General features: G+C 46.5%; 1 protein-coding gene across 1 annotated transcript in view; it reads right to left on the bottom strand.

Moving 5' to 3' along the window:
• The window catches only part of DYSF (dysferlin), a 384,808-nt gene that overhangs the window by 131,976 nt on the left and 231,918 nt on the right, over positions 1 to 20,914 (bottom strand). The gene's annotated exons all lie outside the window — the stretch shown is intronic.

Raw genomic sequence — 20,914 nt, 5'->3', positions numbered from 1 at the left:
GATAAGCTCGTACAAAGTCATCATTGTTGCTTCACGCACAGATGACATCACACAAGCCTGTCTAATCCAAATCCGTCAGAGACACTTTTTTAAATTTTTCTTTTATTGCTGCCATGACTGTTTAATTTTTCCATTGACTCAGCAGTAAGAAGGCCTGTTATTGGGGCACAAGTTGTATTTTTAAATGGCACCATTGTGTGAGAATATAATTTGGTGAAAACATTTTAGTAACTTATTTGAGGGGCAGAGTTACTGGAGTAAAAAAAAACAATTTCTAAATTTTGTGAAGTTTTTTTTTTACATACTGACTTTCTTCATTCTAACGGTCAGTATAATAGATTCAGTACAGTTTCAATTTTTTTACTTTTTCCGCTTTTGCACATAAGTCTTATCTTCCCATCGACGGAGCTGTGTGAGGTTGTATTTTGCGGGACGTGATGACATTTTCATAGGTACCATGTTGGAATACATATCTCGCTTTGATCACTTTTACTCAATTTTTTCATAGGCGGAAGAAGGAAAACAGCAATTTTGACAGTGAAATAAAATGAAAATTTTATATAGTGACAATCTATTTTTTATTTTTATTTTTCTAGCAGGAGACCTCCACTCCAGCCCTGTTTTTGGTGCTGGGCTGAGCAGTTGAACCCATTAATAGATGATAAATTAAAAACTTGAGACATTGCGAAGGGAGAAATCCGTAGTTAACATCCGGACCACAGAATATCAATAAAATTTGGTGAAATCTCATCCACTTTGATGCTACCATGATATGCAGATTTCCTGCTCACAAGTCAATTGTGGTGTATCCCTTCCAATGTGTCCGCAGATTTGCAGTTATGTGTCCGGTGGAATTTGGTGATACTTTTAATTTAAAATTACATTTTGAGTTATCAAATTTGCCATCGTACAAAAACCCTGTATTTACTGAGTGCTGCTGCCCCGACGGGTGACAGAATATTATTCCTGGTGAACGGGTCACACGTTTGTACCATGTGTTTACACAGTGATCACAATTCCGCATTGTGGCATTTAATGGATGTTGTCGTTGGCTTCTTCCAACTCTACAAACTCCGAGTCCGGCCAATCACGCGGATGAGATCACTGCTCGGGCCGGAGGATTATAACAGCGCAGTCATTGTTGAGCGTTCAGGAAATAATTATCAGTCTAACAGTAGAAGCATTTACCAAAATAATTGTGCTGGACGCATTGTATAAACGAGAACTCCCCTCCGAGACGCTGGAGGGACCCTCTGATCTCTAATATCAACGTCTCACCCTTACGAGGAAACGTAGAGAATATAAAGAGGAGCCATCGCTTCTGCAACCTCGGGGAGTAAGAACAAAACATAAAACCTTCCTTAAACATCTAATGAAAATGTGTTTATCATTTACATATAGAAACTCAAGCCCTTGAAAAGCTGAGATGCCTTCAGCTGAATTTTCTGGGAGACTTCCTGCTTCCGAGCTGAGAGTTTCCGAGAGAAGATCCCTGGTTCGGTATGCCCTTCCTTTATGTTGGTTGTTACTTTTTTGTGTTTTTCATCGAACAGTTTGAATTTTACTGATTTGATGACTATGTGGTTGCTTCACTTATTATGCCCACTTATATAGTGCCATTAATTTCACAGTTCTTCACAGACATTATCGGTACTGACCCCATCGGGGATCACAATCTAGATTTCCCATCAATCTTTGGAGTGTGGGAGGAAACCGGAGAACCCGTAGGAAACCCACACAAACATGTGGAGAACATACAAACACCTTGCAGATGTTGTCCTTGGTGGAATTCGAACCCACGACCCTAGCGCTGCAAAGCAACATAGTGTTACCCATTTGCCTTCATTTTTCAGGTCTGTTAGGCTGCTTTTACACATCAGGTTTTTTGTTTCAGGCGAATTCCGGCTCTTCCACCCAAAAACGGAATTGAAAACCGGAGAAACCGGATCCTGCTTTTCCCCCGTTGAATATTATTGGCGCCGGATGGCCCAGCATTCCTTCCGGTGTGAAGCCGGATCCGGCGTCGAGTCGATTCCGGTGTCTGGAAAAAACGTCTACTGTAACGTTTTTTGTCTCCAGCGAAAAAGCTGGAAACGCCGGATCCTGCCTTTCCGGCTTTTCGCAACAATGCATGTCTATGGACGCCGGAAAGTGCCGGATCCGGAAAAAGTCGGATACGGCGTCCGTATCCGGCTTTTTACACTGAGCATGCTTAAAAACTTATGGGCAGCCCCCTGGACTATATATAAAGCAGGGCCATGAGGCCTTCATCCATTTCCAGCCAAAAAGCAGAAGAGCCAACACCCTGCCACGACGGAAGGAGCCAGAAACCTGCCAGAGAGCGTGAATCCTGCCACAGAGCCGAGAGCCTGCCAGAGAGCCTGAATCCTGCCAGAGAGCCGAGAGCCTGCCACAGAGCCGAGAGCCAACCCGTCACAGATGTTAGGAACACTGTATATATAGTTTTCAGCCGGCCAATCACCTTTTTAGCCTTTCAGGGGGCGTTTTTAAAAGCCGGATCCGTAAAAAAACGGAAAGGAAACCGGACGAACCGGATGGCAACCGGATGAGACGGATCTGGTTAATCGCACACCTGATCCGGCTGAAAAATGGATCCGTCATATCCGGTTGCCATCCGGTTTCCTAAAAAAAAAACGGATCCGGTGATGTGGCGCGACGCTGGAACCGGCATCCGGTGAAAAACCTGATGTGTGAAAGCAGCCTTATTCACAGGTTTCGAAATTATTAAAAAAAAATGAAGCCAAATGTTAATATAGCCTGAGAAAACAGGTTGCAAATTAGTTCTCCTCCAGAAGGAAGAAGATTGACTCTACTGCCAACTATTGGACAGATGGATGCAAGAAATTTAGAGGCCAAACTTGAATCATGACAATTAGCAGCTATGGAAGTTTCTAGTAGAAATGTTACAGAACAGAGATGAATTGTAGAAGGTTTTTACTAAAGACGGAGCACAGATCAATAATCAGGAATGAGACAGGGAAGAGTTATTATAAATGTATCACTGAAGGATGATCCACATGACAACACGTGCTAAAACTGTATAAAATGTGACTCAGTATAGAAATAATATCTAGAAGTGTATAAATGCAAGGCTGGAAGTGATCACACAGCTGAGATCAGTGGGTGAGGATATAGAAGACGGCCATGACTAACGCACTAGAGGCGCGAGCTGCGACAGATCTGACACCAGACTTTATAAAGACCAGGCTAATAGACGAATATCAATAAAGGAATTTGTGCTAGACTCCACAGAGAGTGACCTTGGAATAACTTTTAGGGCTCGTGCAGACCACCGTATTTTTGGTCTGATTACGATATGTCAAAATGCTGGATTGCACAGGGACCAATGTAGATCTATAGAGCCGTGCACATGTCCGATTTTTTTTGTCCTTGGATGGACTTTGTCAGAGAAAAAAATTGCAGCATGCACGATTTGCATCTTCAGCCATGCAAGTCAATTGATCCGCAAAAAAAAAAAATTGGGGTGTGTGATGACATCCGAGTGCGGTAAAATTTTCACAAACTGACGGAATGTAGAAGATAAAGAGACATTTTTTTTTCATCTTCTCGACATCAGAGAAAATCAGACCATACTCAGTTTGATCAGAGTGTGATTAGCATAATCAGACCGATTTTCTATGATGAGAGAAAGTCGGTCGTGTGACCCCAGCCTTAAAGCAACAGATACACGTTCACCCAAGAAGGAAACTAGAGCATGTTTCTAATGCCACAAACAGGAACATTGTATGAAAGTCTGTCCAACATGGAAAGCAGAAAACAAAATCCAAAAGGAATTAAACAAAAGTTCAAAGCTGCGCTCTCTGATCTTCACGAAGCCGCAGTAACCCAAAAGGGATTCACTCTTTTTGGGTTATAAATTTCTGAACAATGTGCAGATAATCGGAACAGCACATTCAAAGTGACAAACAATCAGACATTACAAGGGTGGTGCATCGGTCGACTCCTGAGCCACAATCACAAGACAAGTGATAGAAGTCACAGAACTTGACTTAAATAACAAGGAACTCATCTACCTTGCTGGAGGAAGCAGAATAAATGGAGAAGGAACTGGACAGGATTTTTCCATGCCAGTAAAAGACATGCTGTATTTTCCCAGTCTAGAAGGAGGACTTTTATCCATAAGACATATGACAGCTAAAGAGTTTACTGTAAAATTCCAAGCTAATGAGTGAGATGCAGATAATGGTTGCTGTATGTCTCAAGTAGAACAGTTCATACTCTATCAATGCCTGATTGCTAAAGATTCTGCTGAAAGCTGAATTCCGCAACAGGGTCAGTAAGTATTCTGTCTCACAAGTGTCGTCAGCATGTCTCCAATATTTTACGAGTCATTCTGGGACTACGGTCAGTTGTATCTCACAGCGCCATTTGTCTGCTACTCTTATGATTCATCCTATTTATATTTTATAAATACTTTACATACCTTATCATCGCAGTCCCCATTGGGGCTCACAATTTACATTCCCTATCACTATGTCTATGGAGAGTGGGAGGAAACCGTAGGAAACCAACGCAAGCACGGGGAGAACACACAAACTCCTTGCAGATGTTGTCCTTGGTGGGATTTGAACCCAGGACTCCAGCGCTGTAAAGGAAAAGTGCTAACCACTGAGCCACTGTGCTGCCCCACGGTACAAAAAAGCAGCACATTGAAAACTGATTATTGTTCTTCAGAAACCAGACCATGAAGCAATAAATCCAAGAAAAGTAGGGTGACTCTAGGCGGCACTGACCCATTGGTATGACTTTTCTTGGATTTACATGTACAGGACTTGGAATACAGAGATATAAAACAGGTCCCCACGTCTTCCGTGAATGCCGCCATACATCAATATACCTGTCCCAGAGCCGGAGAATTAACGTACGGCAGTCGCACAACATGGAAGTGACTGTTGACAGGTTGGCGGCTAATACTCGAGCAGGTGCCTTCCAGCGGTGCCTGCTCATGTCCTGTGCTTAGTGCACTAACTCTCGGGGTCTCCAGAGACGGCGCCTCACGCCCAGGCTATTAATTTCCACTAGTAAAACCAGAGATTTATTCTCGGGACGCCATGACTTGTAGCGCTGTGTCTACGGCCCCGTCCCTTTGGTATATTAGACAATTTATATAAGCTGGAGCAGTGATAAGCTCTGGATTGCGTGAAAACGTGCACCCCTCCGACGCTCCCAGCCCCCCGCTGCCCAGTGTCTCACCGACACCATATATATCACCTAGAAGACATTTTTATGTCACAGAGGAATTTTACGGTAGGATGCAGACGTTTTGATTCCACTATAAATTCTGGAAATTTTGGTCTGGGTCCGAGAAAACATACCTGGCTTTTAACACTCAGGATGAATTTTCCAAGGGGCATGAATCGCCTGAATTTAGTGTTTGGTACCGAAAATAAAAAATGAAGTTTTTTTTTTTTTGTTTTTTTACAGCTTCGCCAGAGTCAGGTGTTTTCCTTTCCAGAGGGTTCAATCAATTCTTTCATTTACAATAAACATGATATGAAGGGAGCCCTGTGAACGGAGCGGCCCGAGGAAGTCCAGGTTGTGTGCGGAGAAGGAAGGGGCTGCGCAGGGCTGGGGGAGAAGGCCATGGAAACACTGAGGGCTCTGGAAATGAATGTGTATGCAGGCAGGAAAGTTTCCCCGACTTTAAACTTTAGTTCAAGAGATGCCTCGAAATAAAGAAAAAAGTTTCCCTTTCGTGACATCCGAGACTGGAGGACACACAGGAGCAAAAATTCATACAGTAGAAAAGACAACGCCACATGACATGGGTATTCCTGATGTAGGATGTGATGATTTATGGTTTTTATACTGTATGCTAGAATTTTCTGATCAGTGACCAGCGAGTGCAGCTCTGTTTACTAGCAATTGCATTTTTCGAGATCCCAGGGGTTGTACTGGCTTTCACCCTTTCTGCACTTACACAGAGGCCCCTGGGTTGGGGCCATGGAGTTGGCTTCTGTTCGGTGGTGAACGCTGGCAAGAAGAGTAGTCAAGTTTCTGGATCAGAACTAGGAGTTACAGGTAGGTACAAAATTGTCAGGACGGAGAATTGTCAGTGAACAAATCAAAGTAGAAATCAGGACTATCCACTAAGACACAAGCGCGGAGATTCACACAACAGCTAATTAGGCTTTAACAGGTAGTGGGCACTAATTCTCGGGGATGAAACCACAAGGAGCCCCAGCCAGGGCGGACAGCAGGACCAAGAGAGGTTAAGGACCTGCTGAGCTACTTAATTTAGGTATTTTACAGAGTTGGGGACCCACTTTCAAGAACGTGGACATCCCCTTTAAGTCAAAAGCGGTTAGATTGGCGGGTTAAAGCCGACATTCTATTTTTTCAAGAAACCAGGCAGCCAAATGATGCAACTGTGCTATAGCTAAAAGAGAATGGAGGCATGGGGTCTTGCCGCCTAGCAGTAAAGCGGCTTGGCGGTCCTCTTCACTGCACCGGTAGAATGCCGGCAGGTTATTGAGTTAGTAATGAGGAGGTGCCTGATCTTAGGTGTCATTACATACTGAACATAGGTAATCTCTCTTGAAGCCACTAAGAGTAATGTGCGCCCCATGGATCCTCCCGTTAATCCTTCAATAACTTTACAAAGAAAATAATATCGGCACCTTATAAATGCTTTGCACAATCTATTTTTATCAATTTTGGTGGTTGTGTATGTCACTTTAAAGGTAGCACCCCTGCAGTGTTTGGTAAGTGGTTACTGGACTTTATTCATTGCTTGTGTAACACCTACAGCACATGTCTGAAGAAGGGGTGTCTGCAGGTGGAAACACTCCGATCTGGCTCCCAGAAGACCCTCCATATGGATTTGATTAAATAATACTTAAAAATAGCAGATTTTATCACAATATATAATGTATAATTATGTCTGTATTATTATGGCTTCCATTGCTTGATTTTGCATTCATATCGTGCAAAGCATTTATGTGGTGGGGACATTTTTTTCTTTTTGACCTTTTACACTATGTCTTCATGGAGGGACAAGAGCTTCGCCTCATTAACATCTATGGTCCCCAATCTAAGTGGGACCGGAAGTGTCTCTTTATGAGGATCAAGCCTTACCTTTTTACAAGTCAGAAGGTTGTCTTTGGAGGGGACTTTAATGCGGTCACGAGGCCCCGAGATAGGGGAGGTTCCAGAGACAAGCTGACTTATGATAGCATCGCCCTTTGTAGTATAGCTAGTGAGGCTCGCCTAGTGGATGTCCACATTCGGCACACCCCAGGCCACGAGGGGTTCACCTATCATAGAGGTAACTGTAGGTCCAGAATAGATAGGTTTTATTTAAAGGAGGAAGCTGTCTCTTCGGCAGTGTCTGTTGTTGAGGTGGAGTTCTCTGACCACTGTTTAATTTTGTTTTCTCTGAATGTTACAGAGACCCTCCGGATGGGAAGAGGCTTTTGGAGGCTCAATTAGTCTCTCTTGGAAGAAGCGGAGATAAGACAGTCCTTTGATGATTTTCTTCAGAGCCAGGTACCCTTACTGGATCTTTGTAGTAGTAAGTCAGAGTGGTGGGAGATGTTCAAGGAAGGGTGGCGAGATTCTTCCGCCAGCTATCGAGCCTCAGGAGTCTGAGCAGGTGCCGCCTGTATCAGGGTCTGAGGAGCAAACTCGAGCATCTTGTCTCAACTGGAGGTAGCCGCGAGGAGATCTACAGAATGAATTCTTTGCTTATAAGGTGTCAGTACGATAGACACGCATCTTTGGTTTTTCAGAGGGATTATGGAAAGTACCGCACGCCCGAACCTTACAGAAACTGCAAGATGTCAGTGAATAGTAAAGTGGTTACAGGACTGGTCGACACTATGGGGTCTCTGAGGCGATCCAGATCAGGGATCCTGGAGATTGTCAGATCCTTCTACTCACACCTCTTGGGGAAGAGGAATCTTGATTGGGATGAGATGTCAGCTTTCCTGACTGCAGCCGTCCCCGAACCAGGAGTAGACCCCTCCCTTGACGTTTTGACTGAAATGATCTGGGAAGAGGAAGTTCAGTTGGCGATTGAAGGGCTTGCCCCCAAAAAAAATCGCCTGGTCCAGATGGCTTAACATCTGAATTCTATAAGACCTTTAAGGACGTTTTGGTTCCCCTCTTGACTGAGGTATTCAATGAGTGTCTTTCCTCGGGCACTCTGCCGAAGTCAATGAGGAGGTCTGCTCTGATCATCTTGTCAAAGGGTAAGGACCTATCATACATTGAGAATTGGCGTCCCATAGCGCTTCTCAATGCAGACAGGAAGGTTCTGGCAAAGGTGCTGTTTAATCGGCTGGTGAAATTTGCACCCTGAATCCTTTCGGAGGCCCAGCGTTGCTCTGTTCCAGGCCACAGCACATTTAGTGCTGTGCTCTGTGTCCGAAAGGCAGTGGAGCAGGGTAGGTCTGGTCACTGGAAGGGGTACTGTTATGACCTGGTGGTCAGGACAATAATGGACCTGGTGGTTAAGAGCACACGGAATGACCTGATAGTTACTGATAATAAAGTAACGAGCTCTGGGACGTGGGAACTCTGCTGACCGCAATCCCTAATCCTATCAAACACACTAGAAATAGCCGTGGATTGCGCCTAACGCTCCCTATGCAACTCGGCACAGCCTAAGAAACTAGCTAGCCCTGAAGATAGAAAAATAAAGCCTACCTTGCCTCAGAGAAATTCCCCAAAGGAAAAGGCAGCCCCCCACATATAATGACTGTGAGTAAGATGAAAATACAAACACAGAGATGAAATAGATTTAGCAAAGTGAGGCCCGACTTACTGAACAGACCGAGGATAGGAAAGGTTACTTTGCGATCAGCACAAAAACTTACAAAAAGACCACGCAGAGGGCGCAAAAAGACCCTCCGCACCGACTCACGGTGCGGAGGCGCTCCCTCTGTGTCCCAGAGCTTCCAGCAAGCAAGACAACAATAAAAATAGCAAGCTGGACAGAAAAATAGCAAACCAAAGAAATACAAGCTGGAACTTAGCTTCTGCTGGGAAGACAGGACACAAGAACGATCCAGGAGTGAACTAAACCAATACTGGAACATTGACAGGTGGCATGGAGCAAAGATCTAAGTGGAGTTAAATAGAGCAGCAGCTAACGAATTAATCTCGTCACCTGTGGAAGGAAACTCAGAAACACCCACCAGAGGAAGTCCATGGACAGAACCAGCCGAAGTACCATTCATGACCACAGGAGGGAGCCCGACAACAGAATTCACAACAGTACCCCCCCTTGAGGAGGGGTCACCGAACCCTCACCAGAGCCCCCAGGCCGACCAGGATGAGCCAAATGAAAGGCACGAACCAGATTGGCAGCATGAACATCAGAGGCAAAAACCCAGGAATTATCTTCCTGACCATAACCCTTCCACTTGACCAGGTACTGGAGTTTCTGTCTCGAAACACGAGAATCCAAAATCTTCTCCACCACATACTCCAACTCCCCCTCAACCAACACCGGGGCAGGAGGATCAACGGATGGAACCACAGGCGCCACGTATCTCCGCAACAGCGACCTATGGAACACATTATGGATGGCAAAAGAAGCAGGAAGGGCCAAACGAAATGACACAGGATTGATAACCTCAGAAATCTTATACGGACCAATGAAACGAGGCTTAAACTTAGGAGAGGAAACCTTCATAGGAACATAACGAGACAACAACCAAATCAAATCCCCAACACGAAGTCGGGGACCCACACAGCGCCGGCGGTTATCGAAACGTTGAGCCTTCTCCTGGGACAATGTCAAATTGTCCACCACATGAGTCCAAATCTGCTGCAACCTATCCACCACAGTATCCACACCAGGACAGTCCGAAGACTCAACCTGCCCTGAAGAGAAACGAGGATGGAAACCAGAATTGCAGAAAAACAGCGAAACCAAAGTAGCCGAGCTGGCCCGATTATTAAGGGCGAACTCAGCCAACGGCAAAAAGGACACCCAATCATCCTGATCAGCAGAAACAAAGCATCTCAGATATGTTTCCAAAGTTTGATTAGTTCGTTCGGTTTGGCCATTTGTCTGAGGATGGAAAGCCGAGGAAAAAGACAAATCAATGCCCATCCTAGCACAAAAGGATCGCCAAAACCTCAAAACAAACTGGGAACCTCTGTCAGAAACGATGTTCTCCGGGATACCATGTAAACGAACCACATGCTGGAAAAATAATGGCACCAAATCAGAGGAGGAAGGCAATTTAGACAAAGGTACCAAATGGACCATCTTAGAAAAGCGATCACAAACCACCCAAATGACTGACATCTTTTGAGAGACGGGGAGAACCGAAATAAAATCCATAGAAATATGCGTCCAGGGACTCTTCAGGACCGGCAAGGGCAAAAGCAACCCACTGGCACGAGAACAGCAGGGCTTAGCCCGAGCACAAGTCCCACAGGACTGCACAAAAGAACGCACATCCCGTGACAAAGACGGCCACCAGAAGGATCTAGCCACCAAATCTCTGGTACCAAAGATTCCAGGATGCCCAGCCAACACTGAACAATGAATCTCAGCGATAACTCTACTAGTCCATCTATCAGGGACAAACAGTTTCTCCGCTGGGCAACGGTCAGGTCTATCAGCCTGAAAGTTTTGCAGCACCCGCCGCAAATCAGGGGAGATGGCAGACAAAATTACCCCCTCTTTGAGAATACCCGCCGGCTAAGGAACACCCGGAGAGTCAGGCACAAAACTCCTTGACAGGGCATCAGCCTTCACATTCTTAGAGCCCGGAAGGTACGAAACCACAAAATCAAAACGGGAGAAAAATAACGACCATCGAGCCTGTCTCGGATTCAACCGTTTGGCAGACTCAAGATAAGTCAAATTCTTGTGATCTGTCAAGACCACCACGCGATGATTGGCTCCTTCCAGCCAATGACGCCACTCCTCGAATGCCCACTTCATGGCCAACAACTCACAATTACCAACATCATAGTTACGCTCAGCAGGCGAAAACTTTCTAGAAAAGAAAGCACATGGCTTCATCACCGAGCCATCAGAACTTCTTTGCGACAAAACAGCCCCTGCTCCAATCTCAGAAGCATCAACCTCAACCTGAAACGGGAGCGAAACATCTGGCTGGCACAACACAGGGGCAGAAGAAAAACGACGCTTCAATTCCTGAAAAGCCTCTACAGCTGCAGAAGACCAATTGACCACATCAGCACCCTTCTTGGTCAAATCAGTCAACGGTTTAGCAACAGTAGAAAAATTAGCGATGAAGCGCCGATAAAAATTAGCAAAGCCCAGGAACTTCTGCAGGCTCTTCACAGATGTCGGCTGAGTCCAATCGTAAATGGCCTGGACTTTAACAGGGTCCATCTCGATAGTAGAAGGGGAAAAAATGAACCCCAAAAATGAAACCTTCTGAACTCCAAAGAGACACTTTGACCCCTTCACAAACAAGGAATTAGCACGAAGGACCTGGAACACCATTCTGACCTGCTTCACATGAGACTCCCAATCATCCGAAAAGACCAAAATATCATCCAAATATACAATCATGAATCCATCCAGGTACTCTCGGAAGATGTCATGCATAAAGGACTGAAATACTGATGGAGCATTGGAAAGCCCGAATGGCATAACCAGGTACTCAAAATGGCCCTCGGGCGTATTAAATGCTGTTTTCCATTCATCGCCTTGTTTAATACACACAAGATTATACGCCCCTCGAAGATCTATCTTGGTGAACCAACTAGCCCCTTTAATACGAGCAAACAAATCAGATAGCAACGGCAAAGGATACTGAAATTTGACTGTAATTTTATTAAGAAGGCGGTAATCAATACATGGTCTCAAAGAACCATCCTTCTTGGCCACAAAAAAGAACCCTGCTCCTAACGGTGATGACGACGGGCGAATATGGCCTTTCTCCAAGGATTCCTTTACATAACTCCGCATAGCGGCGTGTTCTGGCACAGATAAATTGAACAATCGGCCCTTAGGAAACTTACTACCAGGAATCAAATTAATAGCACAATCGCAATCCTTATGAGGAGGTAGGGCACTGGCTTTGGGCTCATCAAATACATCCCGATAATCCAACAAAAACTCTGGAACTTCAGAAGGGGTGGATGACGAAATAGACAAAAATGGAACATCACCATGTACCCCCTGGCAACCCCAGCTGGACACAGACATAGATTTCCAGTCCAATACTGGATTATGAACCTGTAGCCATGGCAACCCCAAAACGACCACATCATGCAGATCATGCAACACCAGAAAGCGGATATCCTCCTGATGCGCAGGAGCCATGCACATGGTCAATTGGGTCCAGTACTGAGGCTTATTCTTGGCCAAAGGCGTAGCATCAATTCCTCTCAATGGAATAGTATACTGCAAGGGCTCCAAGAAAAAACCACAGCGCCTAGCAAACTCCAAGTCCATCAAATTCAGGGCAGCGCCTGAATCTACAAATGCCATAACAGAATAGGATGACAAAGAGCAAATCAGAGTAACAGACAATAGAAATTTAGACTGTACAGTACCAATGGTGGCAGACCTAGCGAACCGCTTAGTGCGCTTAGGACAAACGGAGATAGCATGAGTGGAATCACCACAGTAAAAACATAGCCCATTCCGACGTCTGTGTTCTTGCCGTTCAGCTCTGGTCAAAGTCCTATCACATTGCATAGGCTCAGGCCCATGCTCAGATAGTACCGCCAAATGGTGCACAGCTTTACGCTCACGCAAGCGTCGATCGATCTGAATGGCCAAGGACATAGACTCATTCAGACCAGCAGGCATGGGAAACCCCACCATGACATCCTTAAGGGCTTCAGAGAGACCCTTTCTGAAGATTGCTGCCAGAGCACATTCATTCCACTGAGTGAGCACAGACCACTTTCTAAACTTCTGACAACATATCTCCGCTTCATCCAGACCCTGACACAGAGCCAGCAAGATTTTCTCTGCCTGATCCACTGAATTAGGTTCGTCATAAAGCAATCCAAGCGCCAGGAAAAACGCATCAACATCACGCAATGCCGGATCTCCTGGCGCAAGGGAAAATGCCCAGTCTTGAGGGTCACCACGTAACAAAGAAATAATGATCTTTACTTGTTGAACAGGGTCACCTGAGGAGCGAGGTTTCAAGGCAAGAAATAATTTACAATTATTTTTGAAATTCAAGAACTTAGATCTATCACGAAAAAAAAAATCAGGAATTGGAATACTAGGCTCAGACATCGGATTCTGAACCACAAAATCTTGAATGTTTTGTACCCTTGTAGTGAGATTATCCATCCAAGAGGACAGACCCTGAATGTCCATGTTTACACCATTGTCCTGAACCACCCAGAGGTAAAGGGAAAAAAAGAGACAAAACACACTGCAAAGAAAAAAAAATGGTCTCAGAACTTCTCTTATCCCTCTATTGAGATGCATTAGTACTTTGGGCCACCTGTACTGTTATGACCTGGTGGTCAGGACAATAATGGACCTGGTGGTTAAGAGCACACGGAATGACCTGATAGTTACTGATAATAAAGGACGAGCTCTGGGACGTGGGAACTCTGCTGACCGCAATCCCTAATCCTATCAAACACACTAGAAATAGCCGTGGATTGCGCCTAACGCTCCCTATGCAACTTGGCACAGCCTAAGAAACTAGCTAGCCCTGAAGATAGAAAAATAAAGCCTACCTTGCCTCAGAGAAATTCCCCAAAGGAAAAGGCAGCCCCCCACATATAATGACTGTGAGTAAGATGAAAATACAAACACAGAGATGAAATAGATTTAGCAAAGTGAGGCCCGACTGAACAGACCGAGGATAGGAAAGGTTACTTTGCGTGGTCTTTTTGTAGGTTTTTGTGCTGATCGCAGAGGGCGCAAAAAGACCCTCCGCACCGACTCACGGTGCGGAGGCACTCCCTCTGTGTCCCAGAGCTTCCAGCAAGCAAGACAACAATAAAAATAGCAAGCTGGACAGAAAAATAGCAAACCAAAGAAATACAAGCTGGAACTTAGCTTCTGCTGGGAAGACAGGACACAAGAACGATCCAGGAGTGAACTAAACCAATACTGGAACATTGACAGGTGGCATGGAGCAAAGATCTAAGTGGAGTTAAATAGAGCAGCAGCTAACGAATTAATCTCGTCACCTGTGGAAGGAAACTCAGAAACACCCATCAGAGGAAGTCCATGGACAGAACCAGCCGAAGTACCATTCATGACCACAGGAGGGAGCCCGACAACAGAATTCACAACAGGGTACATGCTGTCGCTGGAACAGGCAAGAGCGTTTGATCGGGTTAATAACGAGTACCTCTGGTCCATCCTTCTGAGATGTGGCCTGCCGGGGGGGTTTGTTGATTGGCTTAAGACCTTGTACAGTGAAGCAGAGTTTCCCGCTTGTGAACGGTTGGATTGGCAGCTCTTTTGAGGATGGGTCTGGTGTTCGCCAGGGTTGTCCTTTGAGCCTGCTGCTGTACGTGTTTGCGATTGACCCTCTTCTTATTATGGTGGAGCGTGGACCATTGGCCGGCATCGGGATTGACCGGACAGCACCGGAGGCAACTCTGAGGGTGGTGGCATATGCCGATGATGTCACTGTTTTTGTTTCCTCTCACGAGGAGGCAGGGTGGCTGATGTCAGAAGTAGATCGCTACTCGGAGGCATCCGGGGCCAAGATCAACCGGGATAAGTGTGAGAGTCTCTGGCTGGGAGGAGGAGATCCTGGTTTTGATCTCCCGGACACCCCAAGACCCAACGTCTCTGCAAAAGTCCTTAGCATCGAATTTGGCCAGGGGGATTACCCCAAACAAAATTGGGACAGCAGGCTAGAGAAGGTGAACCAATGGAAGGGTTGGTCTTTCACCCTAAGAGAAAGGGTAAATCTGATCAAAACTTACCTGCTCCCTTTACTGATTTATCTGGGCAGTGTGTGCATCTTGCCGGAGTCTCTCTGGACTCGGGTCTACAGTTTGTTCTTCCAACTGTTATGGGGGAATAGACTGAACCTGGTCAAGAGGGAGGTTACTTACCGTACGAGGAGACTAGGAGGGTTGGGTATGGTCAACCCTGTGGTATTCCTTGTGGATACCTTCATTAAGATCAGTATCACAAACCTCTGGAAAGAGAGGGCTCCTCCGTGGATATTCTCCTGTAGGGGATAGTTTCAGCCTTTCTTCCAGGAATGGGAGACAGGAGGGCAAGTGAAGGATCTTCGCACACCGCATGGACAACTTCTGGCTTATGCTACCTTGGTTCTGAAAGTACTTCGTCGGTGGGGTCTGGGAATGTGGGAGATTAGGACTCTGACAAGGAAACTCCTTGACAATAGGGTTCTGTTGACCCATTTCCAGAGGCGCTCAGAGATTGCCCAAGTCGGGATCTTGGGGAGGGTTTGCATCTTTTGAATTCTATCAGGATTTTGGGACTTGGCGCTGCTTCCCGGCGAAACTGTGTGTAAGGGACAATCTGAAGTGTAGGAGCTCTGAGGACAGAAACTGACCCCGGGAGAATTGTGGTACCATGCTGGAAAGCATGGACCACTTCCTGATTTATTGTCTCTTCAACACAGCAACAGGGCGGGCGCCTCCATTGGCTGGTCTCGGCTGGCCGGTCTCTCTTATTCGGAATGGGCCTATGGAGCATTCGGAGACCTTGGTGGTCGGGACCGCTGCACCTTATTTCTAATTAGCGCAGTGGTTAGGTAACACACATGGAACGCACGGTGCTTAGTATCGACGCAACGAAAAATCCTCCCAGTGGACGATGTGTTTAGGACCATACTCGGTGACCTGGTGAAGGTGCGCTCTCTGGAGTATGGGAGACTGGGCGCACGGAGGGCCGCTCTCCTCTGGAGGGGCTTTTCTTTTAGTGTGCCGTAGTCTGGTCATCTCCTTTCCTGGTGGTGGGCTGCTGCTGACACTGTAGATTTTTGTTTTGTTTGATCATTATACAGTGATGTAGGGTAGGGTTGAGCGACTTTTAGTTTTTTAGGGTCGAGTCGGGTTTCGCGAAACCCGACTATCTCAAAAGTCGAGTCGAGTGGAATCGGCCGATTATCGCGAAAAGTCGGGGATCGACCGAAACACGAAACCCAATGCAAGTCAATGGGGGAGCATAGTCGGCAGTGAGTGGAGGCCAGGAAAACACCTACAGTGCCCATTTTAATGGCAAAAACATCCATTCTTGTTACTGAAGCTTGTCAATCTTAATTTACCTTATAATAATAGTTAGGCATTGGAAATTAGAGGTCATTTGGCTAAAGTTGTGGGGGGTAGGGCTGGTTCAAGTATTTAGTGGGCCCAGGTAATCTGGGCCACCTCAGGGCAGTGGAGCAGGGAGAGGTAAGTATTTAAACTTTGCAAGGGCTGTGATCCTGAGCAAGCAGGGGGGGCCCACTTGTTGGCATTGGCACTGGCACAGGGCTCCTCAAAGTACGGCGGTGTGTTTGCACGGCGGGGGCGCCTCCCACCGGCAGCGACACTTTTTGCGTACTATGAGGGGCCCTGTGCCAGTGACGTCGCCAACGAGTATTCCCACCCCCCACCTGATGAAGGAACCTGCACTTTCATCTGCACCTTCCTCTTTGTCCCCATGTAAGGTGTTATGGTATCCAGGAAGGGGAACCTGACTTTCAGCAGGGTCACATTCTTGCTGTGTAGCGTGCACGGGGAATGTTGCGTTCTGGGTCAATGTACCAGAAGACTCATCTATCACTGGCTGGGCAATGGGCAGGATGAGGAGGAAACAAAGATATAGGCCCAAAGAATAAAGTGGGCTAAATGCAGTTCAAAATTGGTAACAGGACTAACCAGGGGGCATTGCTTTGTTCAGTGGAGTACAACTGTATTGAGAGGCTGACACAGTGAGTAGGCCCAAATCAGTAAGTAGGCTAAATGCAGTTCAAAATTGGTAACAGTAGTAAACAGGTGGCACTGGTTTGCTCAGTGTAGGAGAACATCAAGGAGTGGCAGACACCGTTGGTAGGGCCAACAAAACAAGTAGGCCAAATGCAGTGTTATATTAAAAACAATTTAATGAGAGCCTGAAGATAGAAGCTAGGGAAAGGCAACCTGGAGAACACCTTGGAGCGGAAGACATCGTTTGTAGAACCCAGACCCAACTTGTAGGCCTAATGCAGTGTTGTTTCAACAACTAGTTAACGAGAGCCTGAAGATTGAAGCTCAGGAAAGGCAACCTGGAGAACACCTTGGAGCGGCATACACCGTTAGTAGGCCCCAACACAACTAGTAGGCCAAATGCAGTTGTTCCATTTAAAAACTATTTAACAAGAGCCTGAAGATTGAAGCTCAGGAAAGGCAACCAGGAGAACACCTTGGAGCGGCAGACACTGGTAGTAGGCCCCAACCCAACTAGTAGCCCCACTGCAGTTGTTCCATTAAAAAACTATTTAACAAGAGCCTGAAGATTGAAGCTCAGGAAAGGCAACCTGGAGAACACCTTGGAGCGGCATACACCGTTAGTAGGCCCCAACCCAACTAGTAGCCCCACTGCAGTTGTTCGATTAAAAAACTATTTAACAAGAGCCTGAAGATTGAAGGTCAGGAAAGGCAACCTGGAGAACACCTTGGAGCGGCATACACCATTAGTAGGCCCCAACCCAACTAGTAGCCCCACTGCAGTTGTTCCATTAAAAAACTATTTAACAAGAGCCTGAAGATTGTAGCTCAGGAAAGGCAACCTGGAGAACACCTTGGAGCGGCATACACCGTTAGCAGGCCCCAACACAACTAGTAGGCCAAATGCAGTTGTTCCATTTAACAACTATTTAACAAGAGCCTGAAGATTGAAGCTCAGGAAAGGCAACCAGGAGAACACCTTGGAGCGCCAGACACTGGTAGTAGGCCCCAACCCAACTAGTAGCCCCACTGCAGTTGTTCGATTAAAAAACTATTTAACAAGAGCCTGAAGATTGAAGCTCAGGAAAGGCAACCAGGAGAACACCTTGGAGCGCCAGACACTGGTAGTAGGCCCCAACCCAACTAGTAGCCCCACTGCAGTTGTTCGATTAAAAAACTATTTAACAAGAGCCTGAAGATTGAAGCTCAGGAAAGGCAACCAGGAGAACACCTTGGAGCGGAAGAATCAGTTTGGAGACCACAACGAAACTTGTGGCCCAAATGCAGTTTTATAATTCTGACAGGCTGAAAACCAGCCTTTTTTTTTTTTTTTAGAGGAGAACAGCTGTATTAAGTGGCGCAGACAGACACTGCTAGTAGGCCTTACACCACAAAGTTGGCTCACTGCAGGTTGAAAAAAAGGTACATGGGTACACGGTTGGCATTGGTGTGCTCAGCGGAGGACAAATGGAAGGATGGACCGCAGACAGACTTAGTAGGCCTACAATAAAGAAAGTAGGCTCTATGCACTTTTAAATAGGTTCCAGGGGTACACAGGCAGCATTGGTGTGGTCAGCGGAGGACTATTGGAAGGAGGGACCGCAGACAGACTTAGTAGGCCTAAAATAAAAAAAATTAGGCTCAATGCAGTTCGAATTATCTTGCAGGGGTACACAGGCAGCATTGGTTTGTTCAGCAGAGGAAGATTGGAAGGAGTGTCTGACACAGTTAGTACTCCCCAAAAATAAATAGATGTTAATGTCTCTCAAAACAACTAAACCAAAAAAAAAAGGGTGGCATACTTAGGTACAGGGGTGGGTTCCTCTGCTGAGCTTCAGACATAGTAATTTGGCGCCGCTAAGTATTTACTGGTGTCAATATAGGACACTGACCCTGACTATTTTACCTAGCATCATACATGTCAACAAATTGGTATTGTCAGTACCAGGCATTGAAGGATGTCGGCATATAGACTAAACATTGGTGGAGCTGTGAGAGATAATTTTGCAAGTGGTAGAGCACTGTTTGAGCTGGGGGGGGGAAACTCTCTTGTGGCCGGCGGTACAGGCCCAGGGCCCTTCATGTTACAACGGTGTGTCTGACGTTGGTTGCGCGCCACCACCGCCAGAGACACTTTATTGTACTATGAGGGACCCAGTGGCAGTGCCGTCGGCCAAAAGCGGGCACACCCACCTCTTCAGACAAACAGCACTCTCACGGGTGCTTGCGCCAAGTGGCGAGACCACGGCCCCATGGGGGGAGTTAGCGCATTTAGGGAGGTGTAAACATGTCGTATGCTGGACAAACAGCTGCTGCAGATTAAGAGATTGGTCAGTAAGACCAGTCCACAAGCAAGACCTTTTTATAGGAAAGCTAGGTGTCAGCCGGGAAAGGTGGGGCAAAATAATTCGAAATCCATGAGTGGTTCATTTTAATGAAGGTTAGATCATCAACATTTTTGGTAGCCAGACGAGTCCTTTTTTCGGTTAATATTGAACCTGCAGCACTGAATACTCTTTCTGATAGGACACTAGCTGCCGGGCAAGCAAGGTCCTGCAATGCATATTCTGCCAATTCTGGCCAGGTGTCTATTTTGGATGCCCAGTAATCAAATGGGAATGACGGTTGAGGGAGAACATCGATAAGGGATGAAAAATAGTTAGTAACCATACTGGACAAATGTTGTCTCCTGTCACTTTGAATTGATGCTGCAGTACCTGTCCTGTCTGCGGTCATAGCAAAATCCCTCCACAACCTGGTCAGAAAACCCCTCTGTCCAACGCCACTTCTGATTTGTGCACCTCTAACACCTCTGGTCTGCTCCCCCTGCAGCTCGTGTGAGAACCATCACCGGCGCTGTGTGCTGGGAATGCCTGAATCAAACGGTCTACAAGAGTTGCTTGTTTGGTTGCTAATATTTGTTCGAGGTTCTCATGTGGCATGATATTTTGCAATTTGCCTTTATAGCGAGGATCAAGGAGGCAGGCCAAGCAGTAATCGTCATCGGTCATCATTTTAATAATGCGTGGGTCCATTTTGAGGATACGTAAGGCATAATCCGCCATGTGGGCCAAAGTTCCAGTTGTCAAATCTGCGGTTGTGCTGGGTTGAGGGGCAGTTTCAGGCAAATCTACGTCACTTGTCTCCCTCAAAAAACCTGAACCCGGCCTTGCCACGCCACCAATTTCCATTGGCCCCGGAGAATCTTCCTCATTAAAAAAATACTCATCCACATCATCCCCCTCGTCCTCCTCCTCCTGTTCGCCCGCTACCTCGTCCTTTACACTGCCCTGACCAGACAATGGCTGACTGTCATCAAGGCTTTCCTCTTCCTCTGCTGCAGACGCCTGCTCCTTTATGTGCGTCAAACTTTGCATCAGCAGACGCATTAGGGGGATGCTCATGCTTATTATGGTGTTGTCTGCACTAACCAGCCGTGTGCATTCCTCAAAACACTGAAGGACTTGACACAGGTCTTGTACCTTTGACCACTGCACACCTGACAACTCCATGTCTGCCATCCAACTGCCTGCCCGTGTATGTGTATCCTCCCACAAATACATAACAGCACGCCTCTGTTCGCACAGCCTCTGAAGCATGTGCAGTGTGGAGTTCAACCTTGTTGCAACGTCGATGATTAGGCGATGCTGGGGAAGGTTCAAAGACCGCTGATGGTTCTGCATACTGGAGTGTACGGGCGAACGGCGGATATGCGTGCAAAGTCTGCGCACTTTGAGGAGCAGGTCGGGTAACCCCGGATAACTTTTCAGGAAGCACTGCACCACCAGGTTTAAGGTGTGATCCAGGCAAGGATTGTGTTTCAGTTGGGAAAGGGCTATGGCAGCCATAAAATTCCTTCCGTTATCACTCACTACCTTGCCTGCCTCAAGATGTACAGTGCCCAGCCATGACTGAGTTTCTTTCTGCAAGAACTCGGACAGAACTTCCGCGGTGTGTCTGTTGTCGCCCAAACACTTCATTGCCAATACAGCCTGCTGACGCTTGCCACTAGCTGTCCCATAATGGGACACCTCATGTGCAACAGTGGCAGCTG

Source organism: Ranitomeya imitator, chromosome 1, assembly GCF_032444005.1.
Source record: "Ranitomeya imitator isolate aRanImi1 chromosome 1, aRanImi1.pri, whole genome shotgun sequence".
Taxonomy (NCBI): Eukaryota; Metazoa; Chordata; class Amphibia; order Anura; family Dendrobatidae; genus Ranitomeya; species Ranitomeya imitator.
Note: the sequence above shows the minus strand (reverse complement) of the source record. Positions and strands in the feature narration are given on the sequence as shown.